This window comes from Myotis daubentonii, chromosome X (assembly GCF_963259705.1).
Source record: "Myotis daubentonii chromosome X, mMyoDau2.1, whole genome shotgun sequence".
In the NCBI taxonomy this organism is placed as follows: Eukaryota; Metazoa; Chordata; class Mammalia; order Chiroptera; family Vespertilionidae; genus Myotis; species Myotis daubentonii.
Window position 1 is genome coordinate 129,149,603 of NC_081861.1, and position 21,277 is coordinate 129,170,879.

A 21,277-nucleotide genomic window follows, 5' to 3' on the forward strand; every position below is an offset into this window, starting at 1 on the left:
AAAAGTGCATATAACCTAAATGTGCAGCTCACTAAATTTTCAAAACTTAAACACACACTTGTGGTCAGTACCCAATTTAAGAAAGAGGACTTCCCTGCATCCCAAAAGTCTCCTTCCCCAAATATTCCTTCCAGTCATAACTCCTGCCCCTAAGAGTAACCAACTGCCTGACCCCTAATAGCGGGGTTCCTTTTTGCCTGTCTTTGAAATTTCTATCAATAGCATTAGACATTTTTCCCCTGGCTTCTTTCAGTCCACATTATATTTATAAGCTCCATCCTTACTACTCCATGTAGTTATAGACTGGTTATTCTCATTGCTACATAGTGGTAAAAATACACCAGAATTTCTGTGATGGACATTTGGGTAGTTTCCAGTTCAGTGTTGTTATGAGTGGAGCTTCTATAAATATTCAAATTCATGTTTTTTCATCAACATAAGTATACAGTTTTGTAGGGTATATATCCAGGAATTACTAAGTCAGGGTAAGCATTCATTTAGCTTTAGTAGATACTACCAAACAATTTGTTTGTAGTTGTACGAATTTGCACTTCCACTACCAGTGAGGAGAGTACCAGTTGCTCTACATCCTCTCCTAAAATGTACCTACACACTAAGGGATGTTGTATAGTTTGGTTGCTAAAAATCCAGATTCTGAAACTAAATTTTCCGGGCTCAAATTCCAGCTTTATCATGTAGTAAGTGTGTGACCTTGGGCACCTTAACTTTTCTGTGTCTCAGTTTTGTTTTTTTTAATCTGTAAAATGAGGATAATAAATTACCTATCTCATTAGGTTAAGGATTAAATGAATTAATGCACATATAATACTAAGAACAGTACCTGGCACATAGAAAGTATTCCATAAATGTTAGATATTAGTTTCATCCAAATGTATTGAAATTAATTGCCACCAGTACAGTAAGAGACTTGTGTCTTATTGTAAAAAACAAACAAACAAAACAAAAAAACAAACATAAAATTTCCCACATAACCTGGGGAGGCACTCAGATAAGTGCCACAAGGGGTCTCTGTATGCAGGAGCAAGTCAGCATACATGATCTTAATCTTGTGCTATGCCAATCAAAACTGATTCTTGGGAACTTGAATGTGCAAATTAAACCAGAATGTCAATGCTTTGAAATAGTTATAGGAGACTGTGACTCATGTATAGAATCAATATGATAACCTTTGCTTTTAAAAATTATTAATTAATTAATTAATTAATTAATTTTATTTGGCTAGTAAGCCAGTGACATGACTCACATTAAATTAGTGACTTCAGTTTCAGTGAATTTCTTACAAACTCTACAGACTTTTACACTCTAGCCCTTGCTAAACACTGTTTTAGGAATTGACACAGATATAGATTTCAGTTAATAAATATGGATTCAGTAGATATCCAATGGAGAAAAGAGAAATGATAAAGAATAATAGGAGGGCACTGAGCAGTAAGTTCAAAGACACACAAAGCTGAACCTCACTCTAATCTCCAGACTGGAATTTGTTTTTAACATTAAATGTTAGACAATACATCTTATGTGTCCCATCTTCCAGTTTAAAGAGATGCAACTCTGGCTGCTGTTAGAATCACCGTGGGAACTTTAAAAAATATAGATACCTAATCTCACACCTAGAAATTCTGATGGAGTATGTTTGTCAGCAGGGCCCAGATGCTTCTTTTTCTTAAGCTTCCTAAGTGATTCTAATGTACAGACTTGGAAAATATTGTTCTTTCTGAGTATCAGTAGTGACAATATCGGTGGTGCCTTTTGAGTGTTATCTCCTCTAGTGGGGTCAGAGGAGTGGTCCTGAATAGTTTCTATGGAGTCTGTCTGCTTTGATCAAAAAGCTCCAAATACTGGCTCAATTAGTTTTCATCTAGTATATTTTCTTTCGTACCTATAACCTAGGAATATTCCAATTTTATTTATTTATTTATTTATTTTTAAAGAAGTCATAAACAGCATTTGTTACCTTGGTACATCACAGTGGTCTTGTTGCTGTTTCAACTAGTTTTCTGTCTTCCCTCCCTCTTTCCACAGTCTGGCTACACAGTGCATCCTTGAACCATTACCTCACAGCAACTTTATGCTTATTCCACATTTCTAACACCATTCATTCTCAGGGTCAAAGTTCTGGTCCATAAACCCTTCCATGCAGGAAGTTCAATGCTTGTGAATAAGCCAGTCAATGAAGGAAAAATACCACATGATCTCACTCATTCATGGATAATAGAGACCATTATAAACTTTTGAACAATAATAGATACAGAGGCAGAGCTGCCTCAAACAGATTGTCAAACTGCAGTGGGAAGGCTGGAGAGGGTTGGGGGACAGAAGGGAGGGAGGGGGGTAAGAGATCAACCAAAGGACTTGTGTGCATGCATATAAGCATAAGCAATGAATATAAGACACTGGGGGGTAGGGGAGGCCAGGGGATTGTCAAGGGCGGGGGGTGGGGAAATGACACATATGTAATACCCTTTGTAATACTTTAAGCAATCAAAAAAATAAAAAATAAAAGAATATGTAATAAACCAGGCCTCCCAGGATAGCTATCTCCAGTAAGATGACAATGGAAAGTAGCAGCTTGTTGGTTGTCATTTTTCTGGACATTGACCAGAGCAGAGAATCTTTCGACTTTTGCTCAAGTTTTTATTTGTGTTTATCAGTCTATTCTTGGTGTGTTACAACTGGTCACATTGTTCCCCCAGCTCTTCTATGATTTCCGAGCCAATCTGGTCAGTCTCTGTAGTAATCTGATGAGAACTCTCAATTCTCTGGGCGGCCTGGTTCAGACTGTCAATGCCTTGCAAAAGCAATACCCTCTGAGACTGGAGCTGACTCATATGATCATTCTCTACAGTGTATGTGTCATATTTCATGTCTCCTCAGCCCCCAGGTGTGGCTGTCAAAGGCGTGCTTTTCACTTCCTGGTGGAGTTTGGCAAGGTCCTCCCGGTAGTTTCAAAGCTTAGACATCATAGGGTTACAAAAAGTTAGGAGTGCATAACATAGTTCCTCTTCCATCCCGGTCAGCATTTCATTTGCTTCCTGTTGCTTTTCATCAAAATCTCTTATCAATTTCTTCTTCTCTTCTGTCACTCCAGCCCCCAGGAGCTGCTCCAGCATCTCCCCCCGCCCTGCCCCGTAGGTCTTCATGGAGGCCACGGAAAATCTCATGCAGTTTCTCAAAATGTTCTGAGGAGGCGGCGGAGGTGTGGCCATGGCACAGGCCACACTGCAGCAGCAGCACCGAGAGGGCCCAGACCCTCTCCTACCCCAGCAGTCAGCTGCCCAGCCCTGCAGGCATCACAGCTACCACGACCACCACCTAGGCCGCTCAGGAAGAAGTGCTTCATTCCAGTCTATTTTAAGCCTTCCTGTGGTTTCTGAAGCACAATACTATCCTAACTACAGATTTACAATTTCAAATCACATGGGCTGTGATTCAATATAGAGCAGAACTAAATAGAACTAAATATCCCAATTAGTAATGGGATATTTTTTATTGATGAAAAAAGATACATGAAAGTTGCCGAAACCGGTTTGGCTCAGTGGATAGAGCGTCGGCCTGCGGACTGAAGGGTCCCAGGTTCGATTCCGGTCAAGGGCATGTACCTGGGTTGCGGGCACTTCCCCAGTGGGGGATGTGCAGGAGGCAGCTGATCGATGTTTCTCTCTCATCGATGTTTCTGACTCTCTGTCTCTCTCCCTTCCTCTCTGTAAAAAATCAATAAAATATATTTAAAAAAAAAAGATACATGAAAGTGCATTGAGCTGTAAAGCCCTTCATAAAAGAGTGGGGTTACATTTATGTTGTTGTTGTTATCACCTGTAGTGATAACTGCAGTAAGATGGAAAAAAACCATTAAATAATCACTGTATTTGGACATGTGAATTTGAACTTCTGGCTCAGTCACTTATTAGCTGTGGGTTCTTGCCCTCTCTGAGCAGATTTTTCATGAAACATGGGAGTATTTAGAACTCAGAAGGAAATTTTGATTAAATGAGCTAATGTAAATGGTATTTGGCAAGGATTGAGTCCTGAGTAAATGGAGGTTACCTTCCTGTATTAGTTAATGCTATGATGCTGCTGCATAAAAAAACACCTCCCCCCCTTCAAAACCCCAATGGCTTACTAAAACAACATTTACAGTATTGTTTTCACTCATGTGTCTCTGGGTCAGTTATGGCAGCTCTGCTTAAGGCTATGAATCAGATCGAGGCCTGTTCCACATGTACCTAATTCTGGAACCAGCATCTTCCCAAGGCATGCTCTTCTTATGGTAGATGACAGATATAAGAAGAACCTAGCAGAAATTCTCAATGCCATTTAACATCTCAGCTCAAAACTAATTCATGATCACTTCTTCCCACTTTCTTCTGGCCAGAGCAAGTCATGTGGCCAAGCTCAAAGTCAATGGGACAGAGAAGCATAATCTTCCTAGTGAAGTCATGACACAGTGAAGAGAATAGAAAGAAGAATTGTAAACAAATAATACATTCTACCACACTTCCCTTTCCTTCTGCAGGATGCCAACAGAGAAAAAAAGAGGGGTAAGAAGGTAGGAAGTAAATAGTTGGCTCTCACAGAACTCTACCTTATAACTCATTTGTGAGAGTTTATCTGGCCTCCTTTGTAGTGATAGTCTAGCTCTCATGCAGGGGGAGAAAAGCCACTCTCTGGTGCAGCAACTTCCTGACACCTCCCTGTTTCCAGGTGTTTATGGTGAAGGATGAGCTACTCAGAGGCAGTTTAGAATTCACCAGAAGCCTTCTCAAATCTTGCTTGCATCAACACAAAATAGACAGAAGCAGTAGTTGATGAAATTCAGCAAAACAGACATTATATACCAATTGTCAAAATAACCCTATCTTTGTTCAAATTCAACCCCTTCTTTTAACCGTTTCAACATCTTTTTAATGTGTAGGCACCATCTATGAGTATTTGCTCTAAATGACATAATCACTTTCCTGATATATAATGGTGATAAGCTAAGAGCCCTTTATTTGAATTCTAACATTTCATTTGGATTTCAAAACTGGGTGAATAGGCAGCCCCACCTCTATTATCTAACCAGAGTGTTCTGGCCAAACATGTATTGTGGCTATGGAGAGTTACCAGATATGCCCTTGCATATTCATTAATTGGCAGGAGAATTTTAGTGAATAAATCAAAGGTGTTGAACCAAAAACCACTGTTATAATTGAGGATAATTCAGAACGCATTTCAAAAGGTCAAATTGCAATAAAGTCACCCCACTGAAGATCTTTGTTGAAGGATCTTTAGTAACAGCCATGCCACCAGAGAATGGCAGGCAGCACCAGGTTGCACTGTTATCATGTCAAAAAGAGCTACAGAATCATCTTCTCCAGGAGTGGTCCTTGGACCGCCAACATCAAAATCACCTACAACTGTTTGGTAAAAGTGCAGATTCCCAGGTGAACCTCTAGACTTAATGAATTGGCATCTTTGGGTATAGGACCAGAGAATCTGCATTTTATGCACATCAAGGCTTTTGTAAAACATCAAATATAGACAAAGGTCCTGCACATCTTGGATTCTGAGTATTGATTATAGTTTCTATAATACCAGATTAATCAGTCTCACTGATAAAAGCAGTGAAAGGATTTTTCCCATTATTATTATTACTGAACTTTTAAAAAACTAAATTTGTTTTACAATTTTCAACCAGGGTATTATTGTAATAAGATTTTTGTGCCTTTTAAAAAAACATACCACAACTTGAACATTAGAAACCACATTATTTCATTAAGCTCTCTATTTTGATAATAAAACAACTATTTCTTCCCATTTTCTCAAATACCAATGGCCTACAAAACTTACATAAACACTGTTGGGTGAAAGAAAAGCAAGTTAAGAGACACAGTTATTCTGAAGGACAGGAGAAAGTTTTATCTCTGTGTTAAATTGAGCAATTTTTTGGTAATGGATAGATGATAAACTGCCTTTTAAAAACTGCAGCAGGAAGGCCAGGGAGGGTTGGGGGGCAGGAGGGAGGGGGGTAGGAGATCAACCGAAGGACTTGTATGCATGCATATGGGCATAACCAATGGACATAAGACACTGGGGGGTAGGGGAGGCCAGGGGATTGTCAAGGGTGGGGAAAAAAAAGGACACATATGTAATACCCTTTGTAATACTTTAAGCAATAAAACAATAAAAAATAAATAAGTAAAGACATATATACTTTTATTGATTTTAGAAAGGAAGGGGAAGGGACATAGAGAGAAACATCAATGATAACAGAGAATCATTGCCCTAACTGGTTTGGCTCAGTGTATAGAGCGTCGGCCTGCAGACTCAAGGGTCCCAGGTTCGATTCCGGTCAAGGGCATGTACCTTGGTTGCGGGCACATCCCCAGTAGGGGGTGTGCAAGAGGCAGCTGATCAATGTTTCTCTCTCATTGATGTTTCTGACTCTCTATCCCTCTCCCTTCCTCTCTGTAAAAAAAAATCAATAAAATATATTTTAAAAAAGAATGAAGAATATATTTAAAAAGAGAGAGACAGAGAGAGAATCATTGATTGGCTGCCTCCTGCAAGCCCCACACTGGGGATTGAATCTGAAACCCGGGCATATGCCCTGACTGGGAATCGAACCATGACCTCCTGGTTCATTGGTCAATACTCAACCACTGAGGCATGCCTGCCAGGCAGACTACCTTTTAAAATAGTGTTTTAGGTACAAGAACTCTCTACAGTGAAGGAAGTGTGACCACCTAAGTCAGAACTATCTTTCATGTCCTACTTAGTAAGTGCATCTTAATATTTTTATCTGTGTGCATGGGATAATAAAAAGCATTAACTGGTTCAATAAACTGAAGGATTATTTTGAGAACTGAGAGGAATATAGAAAACAACAGCAAAGAACAAGTCGATAAATTCCTACCTTTTCCACCTTCTTTCACCTTCTGTTTATTACCTTTAAAGTTCAAGGCTTTCCTCTTAATGTTTCCAACTTCAAACTACGTGGAAAACGAATTTGAACCATTTGGGAGATTCTGAAACCTTCTTACTTAATCACTGAACACACAAAGATTCAAAGAGGTGTGGGAATACATGTGTTTCCCAGATTAAGAATGTCCCCAGGATACTGAAAAAAAAAACAAAACACCTCTTGTTATCTCCCCTTTAATCCAGTTAACAAATAGAAGTCATTTTAAAAGACTCGTAACCATTGCTCAGACAGGAAACAATCTGGAAAATAAATTCAAAAAGAACATTTTCAGTACCATTACATTTAAGGACTAACAGAACTACAGTAGGAAAGACAATGATAAGGCTCATGCATTTTAGGCTTTTATATGCTTGGGCTCAGTTTTTTCACTTTTTTTTATGACAAATAAAGATATTTTTTGAGTGGCAAGAAAAAAATAATGTTATTTCCAAAGTGATTTCAAGAGAAAAAATATTTCCCTGTGAAAATAGCTAGATGTCCCCTGACCAACAGGGCTGAAATGTCAAGGGTTCATATATGTTCACCCAGCATTTACTTCTATTTTGAACTTTCCTAAACTATTTGCCTCAATATATCTTCCACCATTTTTCAGAGAGGTCAAGCATTTAAGAGGCCCTGGGGTTTAAGCTAACATTTCTTGGTTCATAAACAAATCTTATGTCAAAGGTCGAGTGTGCTATAGCTGAATATAAAATGGCCCCATCTGTTTGGCTGCCTGGTGATTTTACATCCAGCAAATTGAAGTAAGGGTCTGATTGTAATTGGATTCTATTTTCTTTTGGTAGCTACTAATACTCTAAAATAAAATGATTATCAATGGAATGACCTTGGAACAGTCAGACAGGCAACAACTCTCTGCTTTTACTGTAAAAGGTATTAAAAATAATTTCTGGTTTTGGTACACTCCATGCATAAACTTTGGATTTCTCCACTAACGTCTTGATGACTATTTCTAAAATGAATCTTGCACCTTAAAACTGGCCTATCTAGATATTTTGCTTAATTGAGGAGTGACATATTTTACCCTAATTTATTCATTTCAGTAAAGGCTATGGCCTGAGGAACTCTAGACCATTTTGTACAATTAGACTAGAATAAATAGGGCAAAATTTCTAGCATGCATAACACGCTCTTCATCACTATTTGTTGAATGAATAAAAATAAGAAAAGAAAAATAGTGGCTTCAGACTGGACCAGGGCAGCAAATTTGCATACACACACATAGTTTTCCAGAAGTGAACCAGAATTCCCTAAGATGTAAAGCTGAGTTCTAAATAGGGATGCTCCAGGTGATATTTCATTTTTAAGATAACATTTCAAAAACCGCCATGAGTCTGTACTGGAGCACCTCTCCCCATCTTTGTAGTGAATTGCAGATACTTGATATATCCAGCATATAGATTGCCAAACCTTTGAGGACAGAAATCTTGTCTTACATCATCTTTGACTTTCTCATAGCACCCAATTCAGAGCAGTGGATCTAATACACACTTGAATATTGGTTGACATGGACCATATAGGGTTTTAGAAAACCAGAAACGAAAAATAAAATCCAGGATTGTAGTATATTAATATAGTTTATAGCAATTACTATTGTGCATGTGTATTTCTTTCTTTCTTTTTTTTTTTTTGGTATGGAGCATTCAACTCTTCAAAGCATTTTCATCACTTATGTTCTTCCTCAAGCCCCAGTTGATGCCCCATCTCTAGTTTCTTTTAGCCAATTTGCTTCTTGGAGCTAGATGGAGCATCCTTCAAGAAATGGGGCTTTTCTATCATGATACTTCCAGTTATTAGTATTCGTCAAGTGGGAACTTTTCTGAAGTCTGTAGGACATGGACCAAGTGTGTGTGTGTGTGTGTGTGTGTGTGTGTGTGTGTGTGTGAGAGAGAGAGAGAGAGAGAGAGAGAGAGAGAGAGAGAGAGAGAGATGAAATGACACTGAAAGTCCTTGAGAATGTATTGGCATTAGAGAGGCTTTTAAAATCCAATCACTAATTCAATATGATTAATTATCCTAAAGTAACTTGTAGAGTGTTTCCTGAGCAGCAGTGGAGGTCACTTCAAACAAAGCAAACCACAGCTAATGTGCTGACATTTTAAAAAGACAAGACAAGTGCTAAAAATGTCCATACAATTTCCATTACTTACTACAGTCATTAGAAACAAGAAATATGTTTATCAAACTAAAGTGGCTCGAACAGTATTTTCTTTACTCAAACCCATGTAGCTGGAGAAAAATTCAAGAGTTTGCCTTGTGACAGAGAGATCACCCGGTTCCTATTACAGGAAAGCGAACTTTGCCTCTAATCGCTATTGATTTAGTTGTTGGCCCTTGAGACTCTAAATAGGTCTTGAATTAGCAACATCAGCATAATCTGGACACTCACTAGAAATGCAGAATCTCAGGTCCCATCCCATATCTAACGGAATCAGAACTTGCATTTTAACAAGATGTTTTGTGATTTATATATGCATTTTAGTGTTGAGAAGCACTAGTCTAGGCCATGAATTGTTATTTAAACATCTGACAGAAAAGAGCTGGTTGAGAAAAGGAGAAAATGCTACCTGATAAAACCACCTTACTCAAAGATCTATTGGTGTTGATAAACTTGCTCTTATCCACTAATCCAGCCTTGAAATAAAAACTTAATAGGCCCTATGGCCAGGAGGCCAACATATGAGCACACAAGCTGGGTTTGAGTTTGTTAAGTGATACCCAAAATGCCAACTAGAGGCAGACTTCAAAGGGCAAACCTTAGTCTAATTATCACAGAAATGATTTAAAAGCATTTTTATGGTTAAGGTTACCAGCCACACAGAGCTTGCCAAGATGGTACAAAACTCAAAGGCCTAAGATGCTTTTTGTCTTAGAGGTACAGAGTTTGGGGAATTCAACCAGAGCAAACACTGAGTTTCTGCTGGTCTAGGGAAGACATGATCTCCAAACACTGATGTGAAACATCTGGGCCAGGGTTGGCAGCCACCATGCAAAATTGTGTGGGGGGAAAGGCTGTGTGAAAATGTTCACACCCACAGCATATTTGGCAAAATTTCCTTTCTTCTTTGTATGTTTGATACAAATTTCATTTCTCTACTGGAGTAATTTGATTCAAATGTCCTCTAAGAGGAAAATTGTGGGTTTTTTTTTTCCCACTTTACCAAATGTGTGCTCCCCATGAACATTCAATTGCTTATTCTGAGGCTTTATCTGGAATTGACACAAAAAGCTTCATCCCACAGAATAAAGTTGCACAGGCACTGGTGGAGGTTGAGAAATAATGAGCTAAAATTAGACAAAGGGCCCATATCTCTAACCCATCAAAGGGCCATATACGTTTACCAGTTAGAAAATATTCACATGAGACCATGTTTGCCTCTGGATAACTCAGCCAAAATCTCTATTTAGTAAATTCATTAAAAAGCAAAGCATTTACTTTTTCTTACTTTAATTTTTTCATCAGAGAGAAAGTATGTGTATGTTTTAAAACCAAGAAAAATATTTTCCCCTCTGTAAAGCAAACCCACATTTTGTTCTTTGGAAAATACTGACCATTCACTCAAAAATTCCTGATTATAATGACACTTTACTTGTCTTCACAGGCCATCTTAGAACAACAGTTTAAGTAAAATGAACTATTAGTCAATAGTTTTTTTATGCTTAAACTGGTACCTAGTTTTTAAAAAATGTTTATTGATTTTAGAGAGAGAGGAATGGGGAGTGAGAGATAGAAACATCCATGTAGAGAGAAACATTAACATGGATTGGCTGCCTCCTGCTGGGGATCGAGCCCACAAACCAGGCATGTGCCCTGATCAGGAATCCAACAGGTGATCTCTTGGTACATGGGCCGATGCTCAACCACTGCGCCACACCAGCCAGGCTGGTATCTAGTTTTGCTGGGTTGGTGGAGATGGGCTTGAGAAACACAGACCTAACTTTCATTCTAGTTAAGGAATAATATTGTGCTCCAAAGACACAAACAAAAACTGCCTCAAGGCAATTCACCCGAACCTCCCTGGAATTTTTGTAGTGCAAAGGTAGTTATTACTGTCCATTTACCTGCTGGAATGCCCTTTGCATTTGAAGAGCAAAGAGATGATAATGTTACCATGTTTTCAAAACTATGAAACAAAGGTTCATAAGTAATTTCTAACCACTTTCACAGCATTTGGAGGCTGCTTTTTGCACAATCAGTTAACAATTCACAAGGTGTGGTAGGCAGCCTCCAAGATAGTCTCCAGTGATCGCCTGGTATTGTGTAATATTTTTCCCGGGAGCGAGTGGGAGCTGGGTATAGCAGTAACTTGTTTTTTTTTCTTTCTTTATTGATTAAGGTATTAAATATGTATATGTGTCTTTATCCCCCCATTGCCCACCTGCTCATGCCCTCACCCCGCTGGTGTCTGTATCCACTGGTTATGCTTATATGCATGCATACAAGTCCTTTGGTTGATCTCTCGCCCTTACCTGTTTTTAAAGAATAGAATAAGGTACAGAGTGATGGTGACTTTAGACTTGATCATAAAAGGCAATGTTCTCTCTCTCTCTCTCTCTCTCTCTCTCTCTCTCTCTCTCTCTCCCCCCTTCTCTCTCTCCACATCTCTCGTTCTCACAGACACACACATACACACACGTATCATCATCGTCATCATCATCATCATCAGTTCTGAGGCAAGCCAGCGGCCACATGTGGGCAGCTCAATGGCCCACATGACAAGGAACTAAGGGCTCTGGTCAACAGCCTTGTGGGTATTCTTGGAAAGGGTTCCTATAGCCTTATAAGTCTCAGACAGCTGTAATCAGGCTGACAACTTGATTGTAGCATTGTGAAACACCTTGAGCCAGAACCACCCAGCCAAGTAGTTCCTTGATTCTTCATTCATAGAAACTGTGAGATAATAAATGTTCATTGTTTAAAGATATTAACTTTTGGAGTAATTTGCTACACAGCAATGGATAACTGATACACAGGGGTATTATGCTTCTTCTAGTATATGCCTCCATTTATTTAGTGGGTATTTATTGGGAAACCACCACATGTCAGGCACAGCTTAAGCAGAGGTTAATCATCTATAAACATAAGAAACATATTAAGGCACTCCTAGTTTCAGGTCCCTATGTACATAGCATACAGAGAAGAATTTTAACTTTGGAAATTAATGTTTGTGGCAATCATCTTTGGAAATATAATCTACCACCTATAGGTACTACTACAAATTTTCTATTTATATATTAGTGGCTCAATAAATATTTGTGGGTTGAATACTTCTCTATGAATTGTGCCCACTTGTGTACTTTAAAAATAGAAATGAGCCCTAGCTGGTTTTGCTCAGTGAATAGAGCGTCGGCCTATAGACTGAAGGGTCCCTGGGTTCGATTCTGGTCAAGGGCACATGCCCAGGTTGCAGGCTTGAATCCCAATAGTGGGTGTGCAGGAGGTAGCCAAACAATGATTCCCTCTCATCATCCGATGTCTCTATCTCTCTCTCCCTCTCCCTTCCTCTCTGAAATCGATAAAAAATATATTTTAAAAAAGAAAATAAAAATAGAGATGGCAGTATAAGCTTCCCTCCTGCTATGGACTGAATGTTTATGTGCCACCCCCTTGCCCCAATTCATATATTAAAACCTAATTCCCAATGTGATGGTATTAAGATGTGTGGCCTTTGGGAGGTGATTAGGTCATGAAGGTGAAGCTCCCTTGAGGGCATAGAAAAGAGAGCTCCATTGCCTCTTCTGCCATGGGAGGACATATCGAGAAGCTAGCCTTCTATGAACCAGATAGCGAATCTGCCAATGTCTTGATCTGAGACTTCCAACCTCCAGAATTGTGAGAAATAAATTTCTGGTATTTATAAGCTACTTAGTCTGTTATAGCACCCCAAACATATAAGACCCTCCATTACCCAGTATATCCACTCAATCACTAGATCTTTTCAGTTCTCCTTTCTAAATATCATTCATGTTCTTTGCCATCTCCCTTTCACTCTTTTAGTTCAGACAATTTCATCATCTCTTCTTGGCATTTCCTTACTTTCTTGGTATCTTTGCCTCTAGTCTTTGCTGCCTTCCCCTAACACTCTATTCTCCATACTGCCAACAAAATATTTTTTTCTAATATGCAAATCCTACCCTGTTTTCATCCTACTTAGAATTGCTTAATGGTTCTTAAGTTTTTTGTACAGATTTGTGACGGATCCCTGCCTAGATGTCTGCCTTCAGCTGCCCCCCTCCCATTCCTCCTGATGCCCTTTATACTCCAGGAATATTGAATAATGTATAATTTATTGAATGTGCTAATCAGGACTCTGTGCTTTCATAAATTCTGTTCCTATTGCTGGAACATTGGTTTGTCCACTGATGGTGGGGGACACTTATTCTGTACTACTGAGTTTCCTTTCCATGTGAAGGGACACACCTGCTTTGGGGAGAAATGACTTCCCTGGTTGGTGAGTTTGGAAAAATAAGGTGAACTGACCCAAGCCAATTTAGCCATTCTTTAGTGGTCAGGCCCTTTTGTTTTGTTTGGTTACCTCTACCCAAGAAAAGTAGAAGGGTGAAATAGACATCTGTACCCCCACAAGTAAGCTATTAGTTGGTCTGTTATAATAAAACCAAGGCTTAGACCAAAGCCTAATAAATGTATATTTATTAGAAACTAGGAAAAAAATAGCCATGTAACATGGTCTTGTAAACTTGTGGAAGTCCCACTCTCTGTCTTTTACATCCCAACAAAGCACCTTACAGGAAAGGTTTACTCCAAGATGGATACAACAAAATTCTGATGATGAGACCGGCCAGTCCAATAGTTAAGTCTCCAAGTTAGTTTTCCATGACATGGTGGACACAGAACCAATGAAGTTTTACACCCAGGGTACTGCTCTAAAAATATTAGACTGCTCAACAGGCCAGATTCTTATATCTCATTTTCACAAAGGCAGTTGGGCCAGTAAAATCTTTCACACACACACACACACACACACACACACACACACACACACACACACTCACTCTAGAGGCCCGGTGCACAGACTCGTGCACTGGTGGAGTCCCTTGGCCTGGCTTGCACCCTTTCGCAATCCGGGACCCCTCGGGGAATGTCAGAGAGCTGGTTTCAGCCTGATTCCCGCAGGCCAGGCCGAGGGACCCCACTGGTGCATGAATCCATGCACCAGGACTCTAGTATGCATATAAGATCTTTGGTTAATCTGTTCCTGCCCTCCCCCTCCCGCTTCCCTCTGAGATTCATCAGTCTGTTCCATGTTTTCATGCCTGTGTGTTGAGCGTCTTCCCCTTGGTGGTCAGTGTGCATCATAGCCACCGGTTGAACGGTTGGACGATCGCTTAGGCATATATATATATATATATATATATATATATATATATATATATATCCAGTCATTTCACCAATGAAAAATTACTTCTAATGTTATTTATTAACAAATCCTCTAGATATAGATTTATATAACAGTATTTATAGTGCTTAAACCTCTCTGGAATGTGTATTCTTAATTAGGTGTTTCAAATGCTAACTAACCATCTCTAAGGATTAAAGTTCACTTTACACATTTACACATTAACATTACACAATTTATACCATAGAAACATACATGGACACACATGGTCCAAACCCGCCTTTTTGGGTTCATGCTGCTCCTAGAGAGTCACCATTCTCTCCCAATGTTCCAGAGGCAGGCTTTGTCCTCTGTGGTCAAGGTCTGACTTGGTCTGAGGATGCAGGGTGGGTGAGTTTAATTTTGGGGTTCATCATTGGGAAGCCCGCTTGGTGGCAGAGATAAACCACATTCCCAGTATCATCTGTATCAGGGATAAAGGTAATGGTCTCTAACTGCCAGTTTCTTTGTCTTATTTTATAAGTAATACAGATCTCAAGCAGGGAGTTATCTATTGGGCCTTTTCAAACACCCCAACTCTAAATTGACATGTTCCTGGCCCCTCTTTGAAGCCTTCCATGAACATTCCTGGCAGACTTCTGAACTCTTGCCTGTTGACCTTATCCCCACTTCCACCCAACTTGAAAGCAGGCCCTACCTCTACATCTCTATATCTCCAGCATTTAATACACAATATGGTACATGGAAGGTGCTCAGTAAGTGTTTAATGAATGAGTCATTGTTAGCAGGATATGCTCTTTGAGGGGCTTTTTAAGACTGTTGGTCAATGACTGTGACCTTATTAACAACCTGCTTGAAATAACTGAGATAACCAACTTCAGATGGGTCAGGCGAACACAAAGGATTTCCTAGAAACAATGTTTCTTACAACTTTAAGTTTTGTTGATTTAATATATGTTGCTATATTTGTCTTTTCCATTATTTATTGAGTAGCAACTATGCTCTGGTCATTTCATGCACATACACATGGTTACTTCATTGAATGTTTTTATCCAGAGGCTAATCTAATAAAATTAGTAATTACTTGTGTTTTGGGGCTCATCTTATGGCCCAGTAGGCATACTAATAAAAAATATAGAAGGAAAAATATTCCATGATTCCATGGTAGGTACTGAATAATATTTGCTGGATAAATCAATGATTATAAATTATGGCAATCAAGTCTCATTTTTAAATATTATCATATGTAAGTAGCTTATAATACATTTGTTAGAGCAACCTCTAAAACTATTGGCTCACATTTTTGTCCTACCTGTGAATTTCATTTATTTCTGTCATTCATTGTTTGAAGCCAGAGCATAAGATAGCCATTTTTAAGATATTAAGTTTGAGATACCAGAAGTTCCAAAGTTTATGTTCAAATTCCAAAATAATCAACACCATTTAGTTGTGTGACCTTGAATAAAGCTTTCCACTTCTCTGCACCTTGGTCTTATTTTTTCATCTGTAAAATGTAAAATGGCATGTGAACTCAACCATTTATTCAACTATACCCAGGCCTCACCTAGGATGAGACAAGTGAGGCTATCATGTCAAGAGCAAAATGTAAGGTGGAGGGTGGGGGAGGCACAAAAAACCCCTCAATAATTAAGGAAAATAATATTTTAGTGCAATATTTTAAAAAAATCAAAATTAATGCAAACAATCCATGATGACCAAGATATTAACATTTTAAAGATAGGATCACACTTGTGTATTTTTCCTTTTGCCTCAGGCTCCAATATGGATCCTGATTTTTTTTAAAAAATGCATTAAAATATTATTCATCTTCATTGCTGAGAGGTTTTTTTTCCATCTTAAATTTTGCATTTGTGGGTGAGAGCCTCACTCTCCTAAGCTGAGTCCTTGTTCTGTTGCATACATTTAATGAATGTCTGCTATTTAAGACATAATAGTCATTGCTTTCAGGTAGCTCATAGCTTCATTTGGAAAAAAAGGAGAGGAAGCATCATTAATGAAGGCAGTGTGAAAGTGCAGGGACAGAGCTAGGTAATGAAAGCAATGATATCAGATGAGACTAAGTACATAAAAATCACAGCATTTCACCTCAAGGTGGTATCATCTAGCGGCCATGAGTGCAGGCTGCAGCCAGATGCCCTGAGTATAAGCTTTGTCTCTGAAGGGGTTCAGAACAGGCCTCCCCCAAGATGGGCCACTTCGGCATGTAGGTTATTTTGAGCTAAAGGCAATCAAGACTGTGCAGGTTCAAGAGAAACTTTTAACTCTCCCTTAAAAAATTTAAATTGGGGACCTTGCCCAGAATAAGGGTTATCCCCAGAAATAACTTTCATGACCAATCTTTAGGGCAAGAAAAACTTCTAATTACTGAATATCTGCTCTTCTTATAGTCCTGCAAATGACCCTTCTCTCCTTTGAAGCCCCAGTTGCCTCACCTTATTCCCTGGCCCAGGATGTCATATATACATCATTTTACCTTTCTGTCTCTAACCTCTCATATATGTGGGGGTCCCTGAGTCTTTCCTATATGTGAGGTTCCCATATATACACATGTAATTAAATTTAGTTATTTTCTCTTGTTAATCTGTCTCATGTAGATTTAATTATTAGACCAGCCAAAAGAACCTAGAAGGGTAGAGGAAAATTTCTTCCTCCATCACACATCTTCCAGTTATTACTGGCTATGCAATCTTGGGCAAGTTTGCATAATTCTCTGCACATCTATTTCCTCATTTATAAAAATGAGAATACTATTTATAGTTACTCCATAGGGTTATGCGGATGAAATGAGCTAAAACATATCAAGTCCTGAGAATAGAGACTGGGACATAATAAAAACTAAAAACTGTTAGCTGTAACTAAAAAACACTCATTCTCAAGCAAGAAGATCAATCAGATAAAATTAAAGCAAACTCTCTTTTAGGCAAGCTGGTAGGAGATGTGATTTTTATCTTTCTCTGACTTGTCACTCTCTGTCCCAAACCACTTTCCCTTAGTTCCAGTTGAGCAGGAAAAGCTGTTTCATCCTTGGCAGTTCTTCCAAATTCAGTAGACTGTGACTGGATCATTTAGAAAGTTAATGGACAATTCTTGGCTCATGTACAAATGTACAAATCCTCATGTCTTTCCTGAGCCTTTGATATAAAGAACGACAAGTGGACACTGTAATGTTCCCCTTTAGAATGTACAATGAGTCTTTTATTCACATTGTTTCAGAGGGTGACTGATATGTACCCTTTGAAGTGGGTAGAAGTAACCTTCCAGTACTTTACAAAATCCTGTGAAGAGAAGCACAGGGCAAAACTGGGAAAAGCTCTTTTACTTTTCTTTGGACTGAAGAAGTATAAAGAGATAATTTGCTTTTTCAGCTTAAGACTCCACCATCTTAGTTTGGGTCAACTGGATGTTCTGAGAGGGTCTAAGAGGGTACAATCTCTGCTCCCCTAATTTATTCCTACAAATCTGTCTGCTCTGATGTAAAACAGTTCCACCATTTAAAAAGTACTCTTCTGTTTTCCAAATTGTTTTGAAATTTAAATATGGACTGAGTGATAGATGATATTGATGAATTGTTAATTTTGCTTTAACTGTGATAATAACATTATGGTTATATAAGAAAAATCTTTTCCTTCCCTTCTCTTCCCTCTCTCCCTCTCAGCCTCCCTCCTTTCCTTCCTTCCCTCTTGAGCAATAGTCTGGCTCCATTCCTCCATCAATGATGTTAGGTTGTTTCCTTTCCAGTGCTGGAATGGATTACAGGTGTGACTGAGATAAAGACCCTTTTAGCCCTTGGAGCTGTCAGCGGGGCCTAAGGCAGAGGGTGGGGCTCTAGGATTGGCTACAATTCCTGCACTGGTAGCCTATGGCCATGAGTAGTCTCATCTATGTACCCCAGGGTGCTATTCAGATAATCACCACCATTTTTGAGAGCCAAGTGGTTCTCATTAAGATGTAAATATTCCCTGGATGGGGTGAACTCAGTAAACTATTGTCATCTCTTGAAATCTCAAGTGTTTAAGCTATCAGCTCTTATGGCCCTGACAGCTCAGTGACATCTCACTTGGATAATGAATGAGTTTTGGACCTTGCAGAGGCAGGTGGAATAAGACCCTGAGCAAGCCAATAAACTAGTTGCTGGACTCCAGAAAAAGTAGATCTAAGGAAAAGAGGTTAAGAAAGATGCCTAGAAGTTAGAACCTGGTGATGATGGTGGTGGGAGAAATTGTGGGCAGGAATATACCGGGGAACCCCAGAAGGAAAAAGTCACATTCTCTGATTACCCTCAGAACCAAGCCTCCCCTAAGCCAGCGGTTCTCAACCTGTGGGTCGCGACCCCCTTGGGGGTCAAATGACCCTTTCACAGGGGTCGCCTAAGACCATCAGAAAACACAGATATAATTACATATTGTTTTTGTGATTAATCACTATGCTTTAATTATGTTCAATTTGTAACAATGAAATTGGGGGTCACCACAACATGAGGAACTGTATCAAAGGGTCGTGGCATTAGGAAGGTTGAGAACAATGCCTAAGCTGTTGCATAGCAGTATATGTATATGATGGTTCCACATGGAAAAGTAACTCATTGAAAATCTTCCTAGGGCTTCTGCCATCCATAGATTTCTGTTCACTTGAAATTTAATCAAGTTGTTAAATAACTGTGCTAATGAGAATTCTTATTTTGAATAAAAAGCCTTAAGTAAATTTTTATCTCTTTGTCTTAATTTGGGTTTCCTCAAAGTCAGAAATTGAGACTCTATGGCGAACCACACAAGCCTTAGACCAATTTCCTTTGGAGAGTTTAACATAAGAAATGAATACACTTCCAGCCTATGTAAGCCCCAGTTATTTTTTATTTCAGTAATTCACAACCAAACTGGATCCTGACTGATTCAGAATCCTAACAAGAGTGCAAAGATTCTGAGGATAAGTCCAACTTTAAAGCTGCAGCAAACACTTTGAGATGAATCAGAGAAGCTGAGGTCTTTCCAAGCCAAAGGAGCAGGAATTAAGTCAACAAAGGCTTAGGAACTGGAATGAGCCCCAAAGGAGCAAACAGAAGATGGGGAGAAAGCTAGGAGTCCCTTCTATACCTTGCTGTAATTAACCATTTTGACCATGGTGCATAAAGGTAGTCTGCCTTGAAAGTAGAGAGGGCAAAAAAGTGAACTTTAGAAGTTAGAATTGTCAAGACTTTGTGACCAATTACGTAAGCATCAGAAGTGAGGAGTAGAAAGAGCTAAGGAATGATGATCCCACGTCTTTGGCTTGAGAATCCGGATGGATGGCACTGCCATTTTGAAAGAGGGTGTTCAGAGGAGAGTAAGATTTAGAGAGGTAAGTTTTGGACTCCTTAGGGTTAAGGTGCTCATGGTAGACCCAAGTGGAGATATTCATTAAGCTGTGGGTCTAGACTCCACAAAAGAGAGCAGAGCTACAAATACCAATCTGGATCAGTCATTACATAGATGGGCTTTTGTGGCAAAGATGTGTTGAAGTTGATGGGGAGATTTTGTGGGATGAGAAGACAACAAATGGCTGATTACCAATATCTAAGTATAGAGGAAAAGATAAGGACCTTATGATGAAGAAAGTGAAGAAGTGGTCAGAGAGGAAGGCCAAAAAAAAAAAAAAAAGTGGGTAGTATGTTCCAGTATCCAAGGGAAGGAAAATTTTATTGAAGAGTCATGAGCAACACAGAAATGTCTATTAAAACAAATTCTATTGGTCAAACTCATATTTCCTTACCAATTATCAGTGATATGTGGCCAGATTTCCAACCACCAGTACCTGTATCTTTTTATTCTGGACTCTCTCTTGCTTCCAGAGTCTGCTCTGACCTTAGATATGGCAGGTTGCCATATCCTTTCCTGAGGTCACCTCCCAAATAAACTGCTTATACTCAAATTCTTGTCTCAGATTCAGCTTTTAGTGGAACCCAAACTAAGATATCTAGAGAGATAAGACCTGAGAAACATACATTGGATCTACCAATCAGTTCAGATGGTGACTTGAGTGAGAAAGTTGAAATTGAGAAGGGAGAAGGACCACATTTCAGGGAAATAAATTAATAAGAAATATGGAGAAGACACTTAAGAAGCAAAATTACCAACAGAAGAGATATATAGTAGTGACTTCACATTCAGTTGAATAGGATTTAATCCCCCTTTCTAACAGCACTCTGATAGTTTTGGGCACTCACTTTTCTCCCACTCTGTCTTGTCTTGGAGAGAGGTGGTACCTTCCCCAGAGGAAGTTAATGGGCTAGCTCCCTCATTTCAATGCAGGCAGGTGACCCAGACTAGGCCATGGGACACCCCCTCCCAGGTCTTTGAAGCCTGAGTGATATAAAAATATGAAGACTGGTTAGAGATTATTTATCACAGCACCCCATTGCTAACCAGGCTTTTCCAAGACAGTTTTTTTGTGTCAAATCTTTGTAACAAATTAACTTTTGCTAAAGATTGCCAGAGGCAGTTTCTACAGCCAAGAATCCTGCTTAATAAAAAGAAGACTATAACTAAAGATTACACAGAGTTAAAGGGATTTGTTTCTACTCAGGTATTTTTCTTTTCTTTTGTTATTATTTTATAATCTAAAGCTACATTTATTGCACTTTTAGGGGTTTTCTCTCCCCTCAACTTTATGAGATGTAATTGACATTTAACATTGTGTAAGTTTGTATACATTATGATTTCATACACACACACACACACACACACACACACACACACACATTTCACAATCATTCTGTGAAATGATTACCACAATAAGGTTAATGAACACATCCTTCACCTCACATGATTATATTTTTTTGTGTATGTATGGTGAGAACATTAAAGATTTACTCTTAGCAGCTTTCAAGTATATAATAGAGTATTATTAACTGTGGTCATCATTCCGTACATTAGGTCCA

General features: G+C 39.0%; 1 pseudogene; it reads right to left on the reverse strand.

Moving 5' to 3' along the window:
- Positions 1–2,523: 2,523 nt before the first annotated feature.
- LOC132224681 (vesicle transport through interaction with t-SNAREs homolog 1B-like) lies at positions 2,524–5,302 on the reverse strand (annotated as a pseudogene).
- Positions 5,303–21,277: the final 15,975 nt, after the last annotated feature.